The 12383-nt window shown below is 46.1% G+C and overlaps 1 long non-coding RNA gene across 1 annotated transcript in view; it reads left to right on the top strand.

Annotated features, from left to right (window-relative positions):
• Positions 1-12383, top strand: part of LOC103222459 (uncharacterized) — a 111498-nt gene that overhangs the window by 51595 nt on the left and 47520 nt on the right. Inside the window, exon 5 of the long non-coding RNA XR_493356.3 lies at positions 11295-11327. This is a non-coding gene — a long non-coding RNA (uncharacterized lncRNA). The remainder of the gene's footprint in view (positions 1-11294; positions 11328-12383) is intronic.

Genomic DNA, 12383 nt, shown 5'->3' with positions numbered 1-12383 from the left:
AAGTTTCTCAGCTGACATTTTCTCAGGTCCTACTGCCCAAGATTGGATCACATGTTTTCCCTAAACTAATCATTGTCAAAGGGATTGAGATAACTGTGATTGGTCTAGACCTATGATTGATTCCCTGGTGATCTGGGGAGAAGGGCCACCTTTCCTGAATATATGGCCTGGTAGAGAGTGACACCAAAACAAAATGGAAACTGTCAGCCACAAAAAGTAGATGTGTATATATGTGCAGGGTTAGAGGAAATTCTTTTTGTTGTTGTTTTTTTGGTGGAGTGGGTAGTCAACAGTGTCTGCTCTGGGCAAATCACACAAAGTCCCTGAAAGGCAGGAACCAAGAAAATCCCCTGTCAGGTCCACAGGAATGAAGATTCAAGTGCCCCAGAAGAAAACTACAATAAGTATGGCATATCTCCAATATAACTCTGGTTTTTATTAAGCTCTTCTCATTTTGCTGTTTATAATACCTTGCAATGAGAGATGGGTTTCACAACTTTATTCTGCACATCACCTGGAGGTGTCAGATGGTAAATCTGTAAACAAACCACACACTATTGTGTGTGATATACAGGAGAAGTGTAGTCTCCGTTCTCTCTACTCCTTCTTTCAAATAGGCCCAGTTGACGCCATCTCCAACTTCAGAGGAAGATTCCCATGACTCCTGGCTAATCAGCCTGGCATCCTCTTGGCTGTGGTAACGAGTCCAGAGATGGGCAAGTTGACCCAATCAGATTGAAGGAAAGGACTGCAGTTGCACCAGGGGAAGATTCCTTTTTCCAGCTCCTGCTGTGTGGGAATGAGAAAGCACCCAGCTCTACTGTCCCTGGAAGCCATCTTGTGAACACAAGGGGACAGATATTAAATTATATCTGACAAGAGGAGGACAGAGTTGAGCAAGGAAAAGACACTAGGGCCTCAGCAGCATCATTGAGCTGAACCTGGGGTCTCCACCTTTGACCTTGCTGAGTAAAATGACAGTTTTCCTTATGACTTAAGCCAACTTAAATTGAGGATTTGGCTACTTGCAACTGAGAGCATCCTTAGTGAAACAGGAATCAGTTATTTTCCTTTACAAATGAAGAAACTGAACAAGAGAAAGGAAGTGAGCTGCCTCTGGTCCTATACCCAACAGAGTGATGGATAACTGGAAGCCAAGTCTTTTGACGCTGAGGTGGCTTTTTTTTTTTTTTCTACCCAATTCCCTCCTATCATGGGGGACTTCTTAGTGAGCAAAAGTTATCTTGAGGTGCGCTGGGGAGTCAGAGGGGAAGGGTGAGATGTTTCCTAGGGCACCAATAGGGTCTGGATGGGAAATCTAATTCCTTCTGGGTTGGCTGCTGGCTGCCATCTGGTCGTAGATAATTATTACCCTGCCCTTTCTTTGTCTAACTGGCTCTGCAGTGGGAACAATGGATTCCAATGAATTGTGCTGGTAAACAATATCTTCTGCTTCCTGAGGGCAACTTACAAAACAAAGGATGAGTGTGCCCCCACTAAGAGGGGGGGGAGCAGGATGGAGAAGGGACATAGACTAAGGAGCCATGGTAACAGGCACCTCTGAGGTTGGTCATGGGGAAAAGTCAGGCTCGGGCAGACCCAGCAGCTGCAGCCATTGTGAGGTTGTTCTGAGGGCCACATCACTCCATCTATGACACTGTTAGTTTCAGAAAGGAGCTCACTGGTAGAGCTTCTGTTGCATAGAAGTTGGTCTGTGATGCATGCCAGCTGTAGCCTGGCTGATCCCAGGGTGAGCTCTGGGGCTAAAATGGCTCATCGGAGTTGTTTCATATTAGGTGGAAATAGCCTGGCCTTTACACTCCTATCTTCATCTGTCATTAGATGTGGGCTGCCCTTGGAAGGATGTGACTTGGGGCCCGGTGGCTCTCTGTAGCCAAGGTGATCCTGGAGGGGTTGACAGCAGAAGGCTGACCTCTGACTGTGTTCCTGGCAGCAGCATCACCAGTCCTTGAAAGGGGATCTGGGTGGTGCATCTCTGTGTTCATCATACCTTTCCCTACAAACTACTCACTGAGAATTTCCCATTTTGGATTTGCCTCCTTAGATTCAAGGTAGCACTGCCTTGAATCACATATCATACAGTAACTACTGTATGGTGGCTTGGTCTGTATTTTCGTGGGAGTTCTGGGGACTGTGACTCCACCTCTTTGCGCAGCCATGGTGATGTCGCAGGGGTGGGGCTTCTTGAACAGGGAGACTGTTGCACTATCTAGGTTTACGCATCATGTCTGCTGTGAACCCTGGTGGCAATGCAATGCTCAGCAACTAGCAGCCCACCTTAAGTCTTAGAGGCCAGTTCTTGGCTTCAGAGGGGCCTATCAGGCTGGGAAGTGGTTCTGGCCCTTTATGGATGGATGGTTAGTCAGTGCTGTTATCACCGTCTAGCATAATATATATTTTACTGACTGGCTCTTGCTGGGGCCAGAAGTGGGACCCAACCCCAGTCTGTGATGCAAGTTAGTTGCAAAGCCTGACTTTGTCTCTTTTTCCCCATCTATAGAACACAGGTAATATCTCCTTTTCTGTTTGTAGTAGAAAACTATTGCGAAAGCAAACACAGTAACAAATACGAAAATAAAAAAGAAGCCTACAGAATTGTGAAACAGTGCCACTATTATGTCGGTTATTATCAGAAGTAGCTGCTGAACTGCATGGAAACCATACCTCATATGCCTTGGCTCCATCCTAGAAAAGATAGATGCCAAATGCAAAGCATTTGACTTTGGGCTAGTGGTTCCCTGTGCACCAATTTTCTCTGCAGAAGAACCAGATCCTTTTCGCTAGAAGACCCAGCTCGAATCTCACCTCTGTATTGGTTAGTGATGGATCACTTTTCTGATCTGTTTGCCTTGTGTTTATTCCTGTCACACTTACCAACCTGGTCTTCTGGAGGTTTTGGTTCGGTGTGTAACACAGGTAAGAGGATCAGCTCTTGGATGGCAGGAATTATCTCTCTTCTTTCCTGTCCAGAGCCTCCCAAATTCAGAGACAGACAGGGCTTTGGGCAGCAGAGGCATTCTCAGACTGTGGCCCACAATTGAGAGGAGCAGGTGTGGGTGCCTGGCAGGTGGCCAGAGCTGCCCTTTGGCAGGTCTTGGGCTTAGAGACTCATAGGATGCACTGAAAGAGATTTGAATGATAATTTGATGCAATTCCTATCACTTCTCCCCCCTCCCCTACCAATTTAATAGTCAAAAAACATTTTTGGAGCACCTTAAACATGCCAGGCCCTGTGAAAGGGAGGAGAGATGTAACATTGAATAAAACATTAAAATCCCTGGCCTCATGGGACTTACACACTGATTTTGAGGTGAGGAGCACATAATAAATAAACTAGATGGTAAAATATATATTATGTTACACGGTGATAACTGTGTAAAGAAAATCAAGCAGGTAGGAAGGCTGGATAGTGTCTCAGAGGGGAAAAGGCATGGTATTTTAAATAGGGTTGTCAGTGAAGGTTCCACTGGGAAGGTGGCATTTCAGCAGAGATGTGGAACAGGTGAAGGAATAGCTGTGTGGATATCTGAGGGAAGAACATTCATTCCTGGGGTGTGAGCAGCATGTGCAAAGGCCCTGAGATGGATCCTGGCCTGGCAAGTTTGAGGTATAGCAAGGAGAACAGGGGCTGGAACAGGCTGGTGGGGCCGGGAAGAGTGGCAGGTAGGAGATGATCAGACAGATGATGGGGGCTGATAGTGGAACACCACAAAGGATCTTGCAGGTCTTTGCAAGGACTCTGGCTTCTGTTCTCAGTGAGACAGGAGTCATTGCAGGGTTCTGAGCTAAGGGTGGCATGATCTGGCTAGGATTTAAAAGGATGTCTCTGGCTGGTGAGTAAATAGATTATAGGAGGCAAAGTGTAGAGCAAGGAGATCAGTTAGGTGTCTGTTGTAGTAATCCAGGCAAGGGGGAGGGTAGCTTGACTGGGGGCATATCAGTGGAGGTGATGAGAAGCAGTTGGGTTGTGGAAGCATCATGAAGCCAATATTGGAAAATTTAATGACAGATGAGGATACTAGTCCAGATAGTGATTTGGGCCAAAGAGGAGTGATCTACTTGAAGTTGTATAGCTAGTGGCAGACTAGGACAAGAATAACCTGGAACAAAACTGATTTCTGTGCCTGAATGTTGCTTCCCTGTGTGTTTGATGTGCTTGTTGGCTCATGGACGTGTGTTTGTGCTAGTGAGTGCTTTGTTAGTGTGTGCTTGTGTGTGTGAGTGTGTCCATGTGTTAGCACATGGGGTCCTTGCATATGGGTGCAGGTGAAGCTGGGCTGGAGCAAATGAAAGCAACAATTAGAGGGAGCTGCACCTCAGGTGACCACCTCCCACCTTGGAGGAGTCCATAACCATTGTGTGCCTTTCCCTACCTCCATCCTGCCCATTCCTCCTCCTGGCCCCTTCCAGCCCAGATCCTTCCCCACCCAGCCCTGCTGATCCCAGAGCAGACTAATCTGGCTTTCATGAGGCAGTCCTTCCCCATCTGCTCTAACAATGGTAAGGAAAGATTGAACCCTTAGGGCTTCATTCTGACTTTTTTTTTTTTAAACATGTAATTTGCTCAGTCCAAGTCCCAGGTGGCCAGCTCTGTGACTGGGTATCTCTTTGTGGCTTGGAGCTGGGATGGGGACAGGAAGGCATGGCGGATAGGGTGGGTGGGAGAGGAAGACTCACACAAGACAGTGACAGAAACAGTGATGGGATGATGTGTCTTTGTCTCCGGGAAGAAGTGGATATTCAGTAATCACCTGGGAGAGATGCCTGTGACACTAGATGGGAATAGGGATTTTCGTTAGAATACCGGAAAGCCCATGCTGGCCAGCGCAGAGACCCAGGGTTCCTCCTTGAGGTTTTCTGTGTGGACCTCTCCTGGTTCTGGCACCAGCTAGCTGTGACGTGAGGCTCAGGTGGTGCTTCTCCTGGTTAGCTATCTTAGACACACTGGCCAGGAATTTATATAGGCCTTTGGTAAGTCCGGTCATATTTTAGCATGAACTTCATCCTGGGGTATTGATTAAATGAAGATGCAAACGTCAGTTCCCTGCTATCATCCATCAACCAGAATGGATGTCATAAAGGACCATTCCCACATTTGCCCCAAATCATTGCTTCCTAAAAGTGCTCACTAGAATTACCTGGAGAGCTCTTAAAAATTAATTTTATTTAGTATAAAAATGTGAAAAGTGCTACGGTGACAACCCTTCCCCATACCTCATTAGTGCATTTCCCTCTACTCCGTTACCACCGTTATGGGGTCTGTGGTACCCTCTCAGAGTGTCTCAAGAAAGCAAATATTGATAGAGATTCTTCTTTCCTTTCACCCAGTTTCTGTACAAAATGAAGCATTCTAGGTATATTGTTCCACATGCCACTTCTTTCACTTAATGTATTTTAGATTTCTTTTTACATTGGTACATAAAGAATTTCACTTTGGGGTTTTTTGTTTTGTTTTGTTTTTATTCACAGAGATGGACAACCAGTGCTGGCCTGGTTCCTCAGCAAAGAGGAGCCCACTACTTCCTGTGCCAGTCCACTTCTTTGTTGGACAACTGTAGGGGTTTAATTTAGTTGCATTCAATGTTGATTAAGTACCTACTGGGTCTTATGCGCTCAGTGACTGAGTGGTGAGAGGACACAACCCTTGTCCCCAGAGAATTAACCACTTGATGAGGACGGCAGGTACATGGATTAACCCCAATACGCCGGGAGCCTTGTGGCAGGGCCCCTGCCTAGCCTAGGGGGCAGGGCAGTATGAGGGTGATACTCAGAGGAGGAGGTATTCAGCTGCATATTAACAATCTGTATTCATTTTCTGTGGCTGCTTTCACTAGTTACTAACCCCTTGGTGGCTTTAAACAACAGAAATTTATTCTCACAATTATGGAGGCCAGCAGTCTGAAATCAGTTTTGTGGGGCTGAAATCAAGGTGTTGGCCGGGCCATGTTTCCTCTGGAGGCTCCAGGAAAGAGTCCATTTCTTGCCTCTTCTGGTGTCTGCTGGTTGCTGGCATTCCTTGGCTTTGTGGCTCCACTCTTGGCCCCGGCCTTCACATTGCCTTCTCCTCTTTGGTTTGTGTAAAGTCTCCCTCCCTCTGTGTCTTTTGTGTAAGAACACGTGATTGTACTTAGGGCCCACCTGCAACATCCAGGATCATCTACCCTTTTTTAAGATCCTTAATCCCATCTGCAAAGACTTTTTTTTTTCTGTAAAAATAACATTAATAGGTCCTAGGGATTAGTTCTTGATATCTTTGAGTGGTCATTTATCAGCCTGTAGCAAAAGAGCGGAAACAGCCTGCTGAGGAAGGAGAGGCAAGTATTCAGGTGGGAATGTGCATGTGCAAGGCACAGGGAACACTGCAAACTCTCTCTTCCCAGAGTCCATGGCCTCTGGTCATGTGAAGAAATGGCACGATTCTTCTAAATCTTCATTTGCCCCAGCTGGGCCTGCACCTGTCTTTGCTGATTCTTTGGAGGGTACTCTTATGGCTGTGGGCTCTGTGGCCACACTGGAGGTCTCTAGTTCTTGGCCTTTCACAGTCTGCACCTGTGTCCTCCATGCATGTTGTAGAACAAAGCTGGTCCCTAGGGACATTGGGAAGTGGGGGAGGTTGGTCTTCAGTGTCTTCCTCCCTTTGTGATGCTTTTTCTGTACTCTCTTCAGATTATTTTATTAATTCCTTCACAAACATATATTCAGCTTTGTCTACATGCAGGTCCTGTTTCTGGTACTGGGGATAGGGTGTTGAATGAGACAGGTGAGATCTGTGCACTCCCAGAGGCTAGTTTAGAGGAAGAGGCAGTGGATAAACTAGTGAGCAAATATACAAACAAGCTCATTTCAGACAGTGGGGAATGCTGTGAAGATACCAAACAGGGCCGTGAGATAGGAAGTCGGTGAGTGGAGATGGGAAGGGCAGGGAAGACTTCTTAGCAAGGTGACATTTAGGTGAATCAGAATGATAAGAAGGAGCCCAGCACTTGAAGTCCTGGGGTAGAACATTCCGGCAGTAGTGGTAATGAGCACCAAGGCCCTATGGAAGAAAGAGCTGGAGAGTTAACACAACAGAAGTGAGAGAGGGGTTGGCTGGAGGTGACAGTGGAGATATAGAAAAGGGCCAGCTCATGTACAGCATTGAAGGACAGCTTCAGGACATTGATTTTAATCTAAAGAAGCTGGGAAGTGATATTAGCTGGCGTTTGCCCCAGGTGCTGCCAACAGCAGGTGCACATGTCAGGGAGCCAGAGGATGCATGGGTCTCTCCTCAGGGGCCTGATGACACATGCCTGGCAGTCATAGGTGCACTGGAAATAGTTAAAGATTTGGGTCTGAATAAACTCATCCAAAGAGTATAAATGGAGATGAGAAAAGACCCCCAGGCTGAGATCTGAGCTGGCCAATACTGAGATGGCCATTAAAGGGGCAGGTACCAATGAAGGGACAGAAGAGGCCTGGGAGGTAGGAGGAAAACCAAGAGGGAAGAACGCATTTCAAGAATGCGGAGCGGTCAACGTTCATCTGTCCTGTCTCCCTGCAAGGAGGACTGCTGGTGAATAAATTCCTTCTGTGATGTAAAGTCTCCTGGAATGAGTGTTTTTGAGAGAAATCAAACCCTTAAGCAAGAGTTCCGTATTATTAACGGAGTATTCCAGGGAGGGTTTTCCTTGCCATGCCTTTGGGTCTTAGTGATGTCAATTTATAACCTTTCTGAGGTTAACCTGTTGGAGGTAGAGCCAGGAGGCTGAAGACTATTGTCAGGGAGGAGATCAAGGAACCGTGTTGTAAGCATTTAAAAATTAAACTCAGCCTGTGATATGGCTGTGTTTCAGGATGGAAGGCAACATCATTCTACAGCACCACACTGCTTCTGCGAGGACACCTGCCATTGTCTCAAGCTACCTGTTAGGTAGGGATCTAACAAGCCAAACATCTGCTCCTCCAACATAACCGCTAACACTACCAACAGGACATTCTGAAAATCGTGTCAAATGTAATTGTAAGTATTTCTACAGGGATCTAAGTGCAGATTTAACTCATTTAACCCCTTAGTGAATGGCAGGACTAAGTCAGGGGATGCTAGACTAGGGACTCTGAGGCCCTTCCAACCTGAGGAGTCTGATCCTAGGACAAATTCTTCATTAAAATTACTGAGTGATAATGGGATAAGCATTCATAAATGCAGCTGAGGCACAGGATTTCCTATTCAGCAGAGGCAGATTTTGCTATATCATCGAAATGGCATGAGCATGGCTGCCAGCCAATGCATGGACAGGCCTCCTTTTTGTGAGCTAATCATCTATGCAGCCTTTCCCTAAAGGTACTCATGAGATGGGGATCAAATCCTTTGGTGTGGCATGCAAGCCCCACCTCAGTCTGGCCCCAACCTGCCTCTGTTGTATGCTGTTGCTGCAGCCTCCTCCCATCCTCATCCTCATCCTCATATTCACTGCTGGACATGCCTCCCCTCATGCTTTCTGCCTGCCCATCATCCAGCCCCTGGCACAGGACATCCCTGACTGCCTGCCTACTGACCACCTGCCTCCATTTCAACAGGACTTCCAGTTCCTGGCCTCTTCTCCAGCCTCTGCTTTGTTCAGTCTTCCAAGCCCAGCTGGCATAAGATGACTCGTTTCACAAAAAGCTGCTATTGTCCGTCACGTCTCCCTGCAGCCTGAACATACTGTGCTTCTCCCTCCAGTTCCTTAGCCTCTTATGTGGACAGCTCCTCTCTGCTGTTCCAACAAGTCTCCCAAGTTCTTCCCCTTCCGCAAGTTCTTCAGCCCTTGGTAAGCTCATCTTTCCACTTACTCTTTAACTTCCACATGGCCTGTATCCCATGCTGTCTAGTGATAACTTCTATATTTCCTGCTCCTATTGCATGATACCTGCTAGGGATCTAATTGTGTCCCCTTCAATTCGTATGTTGGAGCTCTAGCTCCAAAGTGACTATATTTGGAGACAGGAATTTAGCAGGTAATTAAGCTTAAATATTTGAGATCTTAAGGATGGGGTTTTAACCTGATGGGATTGGTGGCCTTATAAGAGGAAGATCTCTCTGTCTCTCTCTGTTTCTTCCTCTCCCTCTCCCTCTCTCCCCCCTCCCGTACCCCTGAGGAAAGGCCATGTGAGTACACAGTGAGAAGGTGACCATCTGCATGCCAGAAGGAGAGCCCTTACCAGAACCCAGCAACGCGGGCACCCTGATCTCAGACTTCCAACTACCACTGAAAAAGACAGAAAGGAGAGAATATGGTAGAATGTGGCTCTCCCTAGACAATTGTCAGAAAGCTCAGTTGGTTCTCAGTTTTGGGGGATTAAGAACAATTCTGCTGGAGGCAGAGGGTTGAACCAGATAACCTCTCAGGATTCCTTCTCTTCTGATGATGCTGGAAAGACATTTCTCATGGTCTTGAACCACCAGATAAATTGTTGCTATTTAAGCCACCCACTCTATGGTGTTGTGCTATGGCAGCTGGAGCTAAGACAATATCTATTGTCATTTCTCTTATCTGCCCAATAAACTCTGTGCTCCTAGACCAAATCTGTGGGTTTTAAAAAAAATTGTTTAACATGCATAGAGAAAGATACTCATATTCTGAGTATATAGCTTGCTGAATGTTTACAAACTGAACACACCTATGTGACCAGTGCCCAGACCAAGGAACAGCACATCATCAGCTCCTTGATGCCCCTGTCATGTCCCCTTTTAACCTCCTCCAGCCACAAGAGCAACTACCACTCTGGCTCCCAAGAATAGATGAGTTTTGCCTAGTTTTGTACTTTATGTAAATGGAATCATAAGGTATGAACTTGTTTGTGTCTGGCTTCTTTTGCCCAGCTTTCCATTTATGAAATTCATCCATATGCTTGTGTGTGGCTATAGGTTATTCATTCTCATAGCTGTACAGTAGTCCACTGTGGAAATATACCACGATCTAGTTATTTACTCTACTGCTGACCTGCATTTGGGTAGTTTACAGTTTTAGCCATTACAAATAGTGTTGCTATAAATATTCTAGCATGGGTCTTTTGGTAAACATTTGTATGTGCTTCTATAGGGCCTATGCCTAGCAGTGGGATTGCCAGGTAACAGGGCATACATATGCTCAGCTTTAGTGGATACTGCTGAACACTTTTTCAAAGCAATCAAACTACTTTTACTAACCATGTGAGAGAAGAGCTATTTCTTTTTCTCTTTTAAGCCTCTGGCATAGGGAGGAGTGAATGTAAGATATTCAAGAAATGTCTGCTGAATGAGTAGAACAAGGATTTTCTTGGCGTTCAGGTATCAGTGGACCCAAGGATCCATGTGTGAATGAAATAGGTGGGGTTAATCTGACCTTAGTGTCCTTGGTAATCAGAATGTTCAGAAATTCTCCGTAGATGTTGAAAAAAAGTTTTTTATTTTGAGTCCTGCTTGTGGAGGTTGTGGCACCATCACTACCTTCCTGGTATCTCAGTGGAAATTCATTTGGAGGAGGCCCTTGGCATTGTCAGCATGCAGAGCCCTGGCTCTTTCATCTCATCAGATATTTCTGCACAAGAAGCCAGAAAGTTGGAAGTTGGAGGCAAACAAGAGTCAATGATGCAGCTTTGGAAGCTGTGGTCAGAGGAAGATGGATCAAGGAGAGCTGTAAAGGACTTCTACTCTGTCAGAGGGCCACTTTGGGAGAAGGGGAGGAATGGCAGACAGGGAGAAGGCCTGTGGCCTCCACCAACTCTTACCACTTGCATACGCTGTATCTTTGATTCGCACCTCGGCAAAGCCCCTGGAATTCAGAAGCCCTGGAATTCAGAGGCGTGATGAGGCCAGTGGGAACTCCTAGTGATTTAAAAAGAAATCAGTTCCATCAAAGAATATTGAAGTTCTTGCAAGGAACCCCAGGGAATTTCTGATTCCATCATTCCTCATAGAAGGAAGCTCCCAGCATCTTCCCACTCTACTTCTCTGGATACTCACCAGGTTCAATGCTCCTTTTAAAATGTGGAGGCCAGAAGAAGGGGCTTGAAGTGCTGATGGGTCTAACACTTTCCTAGATAGGGATGTTAAAATTTTATTAATACATTAAGATTTTAATTTGCTCTTTTTTTAGAAATTATATTACATTGTTAATTCATGTTAAGTTTGTGGTGAGTTGATAAACTCACCCATGCCCACATGTTTTCATTGAAAACCACTGTTCTTCCCTGTTAGCACCTGTGCAATGGTCACTGTTTTGTTTAACTTAATTGCAATACTTTTCGTTTCTTTGTTTAATTTCATCTTGCAGATTTTGACCTGGGGCCTTAATCTGACCTTCAAGGTAAGGCAGCAAGTCCTGTTACTTTCTCCTCTTAACTTCTCAAGTCCTCCTACTTCTTGGCAATGCTGTCTTTACCTGCTCCCTCACCTGGAAGACTCTCTTCTCCCTCTCCACAGCCCCATCCCAGCCTTAGCCTAGGTAATTCCTACCTTTCCTTGCTCTGGAAGAACTTCCCCTTCTATATCCCTGCAGCCAAGGACTGTGATCCTTGGGAAGGTAGGTGAGCTGAAATCCAGGATATGTCATCGTAGACTCTTGGTGGACCCCCAGCAGGTGAGGAGAACTTCCTGGCCGTCAGCATAGCTGGGGAGACAAGGTGGCCCCCCTGCTCTCCTTCCCATCCCCAGATGTACCAGTAGAACAGGAAGAAAAGAGTTTGGCACTTGAGGTGCATGCCTAAAGGGCTGCTCATGCGGAGCCTGTGCTTCCTCTGGTGAGACAGTGCTATGGAGAATAAAATGCTGGCTGTCATATTGAAGGGGCTTTGAAGAACAGCACTATGAATATGGAGAAAGCCCTTATACTGCTTACAATCCAGCTGAAGAGATCATCAAAGTAGGGTTTCTCTTGGGAAGTAGTGGGAGTACATAATTCGAAAATACCCTTCCCTCCTTCCCTCCCTCCCTCTCCTCCTCCCTTCCTTCCTTTCCTTCCCCCTCCTCCTCCCTTCCTTCCTTTCCTTCCCCCTCCTCCTCCCTTCCTTCCTTTCCTTCCCCCTTCCTTTCCTTCCCCCTTCCTTTCCTTCCTCTCTCCTTTCCTTCCTCTCTCCTTTCCTTTCTCTCTCCTTTCCTTCCATATTTATTGAGAACTCAGTAAGAGTCCTGTACTTTGCTAAACCCTAGGAACACAGCAGTGAATGAGACAGTCATGACACAAGCCCTTGTGGGCTGACGGTCTAAAGTGAGAATCAGAAATCAAACAAGTTGCTTGATGAATTATGTAAAGACAGTTGTGATAAGGAACTGAAAGAGATGTACAGGGTGCAATAAGAGCATAGAGCTGGGAGCCTTGACCTAGTCTGGAAATGCTAGGGAAATCTTCTTGGAGAAAGGGATA

The sequence above is a fragment of the Chlorocebus sabaeus genome, chromosome 18 (genome assembly GCF_047675955.1).
Source record: "Chlorocebus sabaeus isolate Y175 chromosome 18, mChlSab1.0.hap1, whole genome shotgun sequence".
In the NCBI taxonomy this organism is placed as follows: Eukaryota; Metazoa; Chordata; class Mammalia; order Primates; family Cercopithecidae; genus Chlorocebus; species Chlorocebus sabaeus.
Note: the sequence above shows the minus strand (reverse complement) of the source record. Positions and strands in the feature narration are given on the sequence as shown.